Below are 8944 nucleotides of genomic sequence, written 5' to 3' on the forward strand. Positions count from 1 at the left end.
AAGACTATATTTTTGGAGGTAGTCATCCATTTCACTTAGGTTATCATATTTATTGGCATAAAAATGGGCAAAGTAACTCCTTATTATTGTGCTATTTTACTGTTCATTGGTGGAAAGTTCCCTCTTTTCATTTTTAAGGCTAACAATTTGATTTTGCTCTTTCCTTTTTCTAATTAGATTTATCAAATGTTTATATATCTTATTAGTTTTTTTCATAAAACCAAATCTTAATTTTATTTATTAATTCAATATTTTTTTTTACTTTCAATATTTTTAATTTCTCCTTTAATTTTAGAATTTCAAGTTTTTTATTTTATGGGTTTTTTTTTAATTTGGTCTAGAAAAAGACCAATTTATGTTGCAAGCCCAATTCATTGATCTTCTCTTTCTCACTTTTATTCAAGTAAGCCTCTAAAGATATAAAATATCCTTTTATTACTTCTTTGTCTGTATCCCACAGATTTTGGTATGATGTCTCATCATTGTCATTATCTTTAGTGAAATTATTAATTGTGTCTATAATTTGCTGTTTCACCCAATCGTTTTTTAATATGAGATTATTTAGTTTCCAATTTCTTTTTGGTCTATTTACCCCTAACGTTTTGTTGAATGTAGGTTATATTGCATCGTGATCTGAAAAGAAAGCATTTACTATTTTTGCCTTCCTGCACTTGAATTTTAGGTCTTTATGTCCTAATATATGCTCAATTTTTGTATAGATTCCATGAACTGCTGAGAAAAAAATATACTCCTTTGTGTCACCATTCAGTTTTCTCCAAAGATTTATCTTACCAATTTTTTCTAATATTCTTATTTGTTTTTTTTTTTTTGGTTTAATTTATCTAATTCTGAGAGTGCAAGGTTGATCTCCAACTATTATAGTTTTCCTGTTTATTTCTTTTATGTTTGTTTATTTGTTTTCTTTTTTAAAATTAGTTTTATAATTATAAAATAATTATAAAATTATAAAAAAGTATTTTGACAGTACATATGCAAATTGCTCTCCAGAATGGTCGGATTCTTTCACAACTCCACCAACTATGAATTACTGTCCCAGTTTTCCCACATCCCCTCCAACATTCATCATTATTTGCTCCTGTCTTCTTAGCCAATCTGACAGGTGTGTAGTGGTATCTCAGAGTTGTCTTAATTTGAATTTCTCTGATCAGTAGTGATTTGGAACACTTTCATATGAGTGGTTATAGTTTCAATTTCATCATCTGAAAATTGTCTGTTCATATCTTTTGATGATTTATCAGTTGAAGAATAGTTTGATTTCTTATAAATTAGAGCCAGTTCTCTATATATTTTGGAAATGAGGCCTTTATCAGAACCTTTAACTGTAAAAATATTTTCCCAATTTTTTACTTCTCTTCTAATCTTGTTTGCATTAGTATTGTTTGTACAGAAAATTTTTTGTTTGATGTAATCAAAATCTTCTATTTTGTGATCAATAATGATCTCTAGTTCTCCTCTGGTCTGAGAGGTAGACTATCCTCTGTTCCTCTAATCTATTTATGGTCTCATTCTTTATGCCTAAATCATGGACCCATTTTGATCTTATCTTGCTATATGGTGTTAAGTGTGGGTTTATGCCTAATTTCTGCCATACTAATTTCCAATTTTCCCAACAGCTTTTTTCATATAATGAATTTTTATCCCAAGTGTTGGTATCTTTGGGTTTGTCAAACCCTAGATTGCTATAGTTGTACCCCTTTTGTCCTTTGTACCTAATCTGTTTCACTTATCGACTGGTCTATTTCTTAGCCAATACCAAATGTTTTTGGTGACTGCTACTACATAATAACTAGACCACCTTCATCTGACTTTTTTTTCATTAATTCCCTTGAAATTCTCAACCTTTTATTCTTCCATATGAATTTTTTTGTTATTTTTTCTAGGTCATTAAAATAGTTTCTTGGGAGTCTGATTGCTATAGCACTAAATACATGGATTAGTTTGGGGAGTATTGTCATCTTTATTTTTGTGGCAAGTGTTTTGTAATTTTGCTCATATAATTCCTGACTATTCTTTGGTAGATGGATTCCCAAATATTTTATACTTTCAACATTTGTTTTAAATGTATTTTCTCTCTGTATCTCTTGCTGTTGCGTTTTGTTGGTGATGTGTAAAACTATGGATTTATTTTGTATCCAGCAACTTTGCTAAAGTAATAACTTTATTAGAATCGCTGGGATTCTCTAAATATACCATCATATCATCTGCAAAGAGTCACAGTTTGATTCCCTCATTACAAATCTCTTAAGTTCTCCTTTAGGAAGTTAGATGCTATACCACCTGACACATATATGTTTAATATTTATATCACTTCATTGTCTATGTTACCCTTTAGCAAGATATAGTTTACTATTTTAACTCATTTAATTAGATCAATTTTTGCTTTTGCTTTATCTGAGATCAGGATGGCTACCCCTAGTTTTTTGACTTCACCTGAAGCATAACAGATTCTGCTCCTGCTTTTTACCTTTACTCTGTATGTATCTCCCTGCTTTAAATGCGTTTCTAGTAAACAACATATTATAGGGTTCTGACTTTGATCCAGTCTTCTATCCAACTCTGCTTTATGGGAGAATTCATCCAATTCACATTTACAGTTAAAATTAGTAATTCTATGTTTCCTGCCATCATATTATCCCCAGATTATTCTTTTCTTTTTCTTGCCCCTCCTTCTCCAGTATTAAACTTATGAACCCCACTTGCGTCATGCAGCTCTCTTTAGTATCCCTTCCTCCTCCCTTTGCATCCCTTCCCCTTTCTTGTACCCTTCCTTTATTATTCTTTTCCTTTGCCCTTTTCCTCTTTCACTTTTTAATAAGGTGAGAAAAGTTCTCTGTAAAACAAATATGTCAATTATTTTCTCTTTGAGCCAACTCTGATGACAATAAGATTCACATAATGTTCCTCCCCCTCCTTAAATTTCCTCAGATATGATAGGTTTCATTTTAATCTCCATGGGATGTAATTTCCCTCTTTTTAACTCCTCTTTTCCCTTTTTCTAACACTATCCCCTTTCCATTTCTACTTCTCTTTTTTATGTTTTATGAGTAAAATCAAATTATACATGTGGTCTTTATGTATATCCACAAAAGAAATACAGTTCTCAAGAGTTCCTTTTACCTTTTTCTGCTTCTCTTGAGTCTTATGGTTGGTGATCAAATTTTTTTTTTGTTTAGATCTGTTTTTTTTCCTTAGAAACAAATGGAATTCATCTGTTTAATTAAATGTACATCTTCTTCTATGGAATAAAATGCTCAGTTTTGCTGAGTAGTCATTCTTGGCTGCATTCCAAGTTCTTTTGCCTTTAGGAATATCAGATTCCAGGCCCTTCAATTCTTTAATGTGAAGGCAGCTAGATAGTTAGTGACCCTTAGTGTGGCACTTCGGTATTTTAATTGTTTTTTTGTTTGTTTGTTTGTTTATTTGTTTGTTTGTTTTGTTTTGTTTTGTTTTTTGTTTGTTTTTTTCCTAGCTGCTTGTAATATTTTTTCCTTAATCTGGTAGTTCTGAAATTTGGCCACAATATTCCTTGGAGTTTTTATTTTAGTGTCTTTTTCAAAAGGTGTCCAATGAATTCTTTCAACACATATTTTACCTTCTGATCCTATCTGGGCAGTTCTATTTGATGATCTCCTGTAAAATAGTGTCTAGGCTCTTTTTTCATCATGATTTTCAAAAAGTCCAATAATGCTCAGATTATCTCTCCTTGATGTATTTTCCAGTTCTGTTGTTTTTTCCAAGTAGGTATTTGATATTTTTTTCCAATTTTTCAATTTTTGTTTTTTGTTTTGCTTGACTGATTCTTGATGTCTCAATGAATCATTCATTTCTATTTGTTCAGTTCTGATTTTTAATGACTTAATTTCTTCATTAGTTTTTTTCAACTTCTTTTTGTATATGTCCAATTGAGTTTTTAAATGAGTTATTTTGCTCTATGATTTTTTTTTTCCATTTCACTAATTTTTTTTTTTTTTTTTTTTAGTGAGTTATTTTATTTTTCCAATTCACAAATCATACTTTCTTGGGAATTCTTTACCTTTTCCAATTCACAAATTCTGTTTTCCTGCACTTCCTGTTTTTTTTTTTTTGTTTTGTTTTGTTTTTTGTTTTTGTTTTTTGTTTTGTTTTTGTTTTGTTTTTTGTTTTTACCTTTTCCAATTCACATTTCAGGAAGTTGTTACTCTCTTGCACATCTTCTATTTCTTTTTCTTATTTTTCTTCTAGCTCTCTTTTAAGGTTTTTAATAGTCTCTTCTAGGAAAGCCTTTTGTGTTGGGGACCAAAAATTGTCTGGAGATTGTTTGTTATTAGTCTCCTCAAGGTTGAAAACCTGCTCTTTTTCTGTATAGAAGCTATGGATCATTCTTTTGACATTTTTACTTCTTCTTCTTCTTCTTTTTTTTTTTTTTTTTTTTTTTTTTTTTTTTTTTTTTTTTTAAAGATTATAGGTTCTGCCTTCAGGGCCAAGAGGTTACCAGCTTCCTGTGTAGAACAGGAATAGGTGTATGGATGACACAAAGAGCGGCAAGGTGCAGGAGTGCTCTAGGAAAGAGTTCCCCATCAGAAGTGATGCAGGCCTGCAAGGCTGAGCTGCATGGCCCTGTGAAGAATCCTGCTGTGCAGATTAGTGAATGCCCTGGGGCTGGAGACTCAGGAGTGAAGAGAAGGTGTCACTATGCCAACCCCAAGCCAATGACTGCTGTGGGGCTGTGGGTATTAACAGTTGTCCAATGCAAGGGACCAGAAGTGGCTCTGCCAGGGAAGCACAGTCTTGATGGGAGAGTTCTATTGCCCTAGGCTGAGACCTCCACTGTGCAGATTAATGACTGCCCACTAGAACCCCGTGCTGCAGTTTGCAGCTGCAGATTGTGCTGTGGTCTGTGCTGAGTCACTTCTGGTTTTGGGAGGGTATAGCCAGATCTTGTTAAGTTCTGGTGTTTTTAGAGTATCTTCTACCTTTAATTTCTCTGCTAGTCTATTGCTTTGTAATCAAAGCAGAGCAATCAGCCTATGGCAAAGTTGTCTCTATAACATTTCTAGATACAGAGATCACCTCTGCCCCTAGTTCACTGGGGACACTAGACTCTCCCATCTCCCTGCTTGGGCTGATGTAGTCCAGTCCCTCAGGACAAACCTGTTCTGGTGGTCTTCCAGATTATCTTCGGTTGGTAAATTGGTGTACTTCTAATCTTCATGAGTTTTACCAGTCAAGCACTATTTTTTGAGGCTGAATTTAATAATTGGTTATGAGGTATGAGGGGAGTTTAGAAAGTCATAAGTGCCTTCTCCATTATCTTGGCTCTGCGCCTCCCCTTACCCTCCTTCAATTTTAATTGACATGCCTCTTTCCAACAATAAGGCAATTCAGACCAGTTCCAATGGTTTTGTGATGAAGAAAGCCATCTACACCAGGAGAGAGAACAGTGGGAACTGAAAGTGGACCACAACAGTATTTTCACTTTGTTTCTTGTTCTTTGCTTGCATTTTCTTTCTCATTTTTTCCTTTTTTTATCTGATTTTTTTGGAGTGACATTATATTTGTGGAAATATTTATAGGGGAATTGCACATATTCAACATATCATGGATCACTTTCTGACTGACTGTGGGGTTGGGGGAAGGGAAGGAAAATTAGAACAGAGGGGTTCTTAGGAGTAAATGTTGAAAATTATTCCTGTATATATTTTGAAAGTAAAGGACTTTAATTAAACAAAAAACTATGTATTACAATCAGTATTACTTTGGATACAACAATTCCTGAGAGAGTTGGAAAGCAGAAAACTCTACATATCAGGTGTAAGGGTCCAATGTAAGGTCAGGCAAACTCACTTGAGATGTAAGTGGACCAATGGTCTTTATCCCTGTATGTGCTTAAGAGTTGAGTACTTAGGGACTTCCTTAGTGGGTGGGACCTCCACCCATGGCGGGAACCTAGATCTCACTCTGAAGTTTTGGTCAAGTTCCAGTTGTAGACTTCATTGTTGATTGGCTTGTGTCTGTGACCTCATTGAACCTATATAAGCTCCAGATGAGAAGCTCCTTTCCTTTTCCCCTCTTACTACCACCTGGAGCCTGGACTGGGAGGTCGATACTAAGGTATGTGCAGGAGGTCATAGGATAGATGTGATTTATGGGAAAAAAGTTTAAGATTGCTGCTCATTTAAACTCTCGGGTGCTCTGTTATGCTTCAACTACTTTTTATGAGATAGTAGCCAGAGGATTCTGAGAACCTCAAAATAGAGGTGAGATTGATGATATTATATTTACCAGATTTTCTTTGATAGGCCTAGGAATAAGGACAGATGAGCATTAGTTAGGGAGAGTAAAATAAACCCTAACAATCAGGGATCAATTTATTATTATTTTATTGATTGTTTAGATTTAAGAAAGTGATAAAAATATTGATTATGTAAATTAAAATAAAATGTAAGTCATAAAAAACCAAACAAACCAAAAACACAAATTTCCTTCCTTAGTTTAAATACAATTTGCATAGTCAAGAAAATCAGTCAAATTTTTTTAAAGGTCTTCCTATGTATGGATTTCTATTTAATGGTTAAAATCAAAGAAAGACAAAAAATCAGTGAGATCTTTAATTACTTAAATTTAAACTAACTACTCAAAAAACCTAAAATAAATGTCCCTCAGTTATATCAATTATTTAATGTAACAAAGTTCTCATTCAGTGTGTTAAAAATGTAACATAACATATCATTCATTAGTGTTCTCAAAAAGTTAATGCAGCTTTTAAAAAATAATCATTAATAGGCTTTAGTGATCTATTTAATCAGAAAAAGGGAATATAAAATAAGAAGATTCAGTGTTAATGATTTTGGTTTTGAAATAGAGACCTTTAACATAAAAGTTAAATAGAAACTTGCTGACATGTAAAAATTAAAGAATTGAATTATGATAATTTATTTTTGCATTTATAAACACCATCAGTAAAGATTATAAATCCTTGAGTGGATATGAGTGTGTATGTGTCTGTCTGTCTGTCTGTGTAAATAGTTTAATAAGATAATACTATGGTCAAAGTTAAAAAGGAGAATATGTAAGGATTTACCACTTTGACTTTAGAGAAAGAATTAAAAACACTTCAGACTTTGTCATGGAATAAGAAAGACTTAAAGGGCACGTTATGCAATAGAAACTAAATTAGTAATCTTGGAACATATTCTGTATGCAGAATTCAAGATAAGCTAGAATTCTAAAGAATTTTTAAGTAGGTAAATAATTGTTGACAAATTGAGATCTCTGATCTGTGGAGTTAAGAGAGAGATAGGGAAACACTTTTACACAAACCATAGAAAACATATGCATTTTTCCTATGTAATGAATAAAATAGCTGTCTGTTGGGCCCATCTAAGAGATTGAAGAGATAGTTTAATAAAGTCTAGGCTTGGATAGTGAGACCAATAAAAATAGTATAAAAGCTTAAAGCTGATTTATTATACTTTACTTCTCCTTTACAATTCTTTATAAATATTTATGAAGGTTAGTAGAAGCTCATGTTTTCTTTACCTAATAAGATGGAGAATAGTAGGAGGACTAATGATTATTTGGATTAAAATAACAATGGTATTATCTATATTATTTACTTGATATTTGTATTATAAGACATTTTGGGAAAAGGTCTTATGCCCCTTTATATATCAGAGTGCCTTAAATGCAGGAGATATTTGGTTCAATTAAATTACAAAAGCATTATAAAGAAGCATATATTCATCCCTTACACATCAAAATTTTCTCCAGGAAGATTTCCATTCTGTGTGTGTGTGTGGGGGGGGGTTGTCATAAGAAATTAAATGGGAATTGTGGGGTAGTTTTGTTGAAGGCATAGACATCATGTGAAATCTAGCAGATGTCATAAAGACTATTACCAAATTTTTAACCAAAATTTTACAATAATGTTCTATAAACATGCCATAAAAGAAAAGAAAAAAAAATAGGCTATACAAGAGGAAGGCCAAAAATTTTTACTTGGAACTTCCAGATTGCAGGGTGCTCCTAAATATGGCAATGCTGAAAGGATAACTCTCCTATTTTACCAAATACTATTCTCAATATTGGTACAAAAAGACCAAAACAGGACAGTACTTTTTTTTTTTTTTCCCTAGGAGCTTTCATTCTTCTAGTGGGGATGGAAGATACTCATATAGTTACAAATAAAATTAAAAATAAGTAAATTGAGGCGAGATATGCAACTTAAAACTAAGAGAATCAAACTCTTGCATGAGAAAATATTTGAAATCAGCTTTGAAAGATAGAGGAAAGCAAAGAAGCAGAAGTGAGGAGAGGGAATGGTCTAGATCTATTATTTAATTTCAGAGAAATAGAATTTTCTGTAAAAGGGAGAGAAAGTAGCCATTCATAGCATCAGTCAGACACCCAAGCACCAAGGTTTAAACATTAAAAAAGTAAGTATCTATTATATGCTGGGCATCATATTAGACACAGATTTTAAAAAGAAAGAAGACATTCATATTAAACAATTTTAATTTATTTATTCTGATACCAGACACTGCACTAAGGGCTTTAGAAATATTATCCCATTTGATCCTCATAACAGTCCTATAAGGTAGGTGGCATTATTATCCCCATTTTACAGTTGAAGAAACTGAGTCAAATAGAATTCAAATAACTGTCCAGGGTCATACAAGTATTAAGTATCTGAGACTGAAACTGAACTTAGATCTATCTGACTCTAGGTCCAATGCTCTTGCTACTGTACCACTTAGCATACTCCTTGAGGTGATAAAAAAGCAAAAATTAAGTATTATTTTCTATTAAGGGATTTACATGCTAACAGGAGAAATAAAGCTACATGAAGAATACTGTTTTACCACTAATCCTGAAACATTGGTTGGATTTGGATTGTGGAAGAGGTTAAATGTCAAAGGAGTTTAGTTTTTATCCTAAAAATCAT

The sequence above is a fragment of the Sminthopsis crassicaudata genome, chromosome 1 (assembly GCF_048593235.1).
Source record: "Sminthopsis crassicaudata isolate SCR6 chromosome 1, ASM4859323v1, whole genome shotgun sequence".
Classification (NCBI taxonomy): Eukaryota; Metazoa; Chordata; class Mammalia; order Dasyuromorphia; family Dasyuridae; genus Sminthopsis; species Sminthopsis crassicaudata.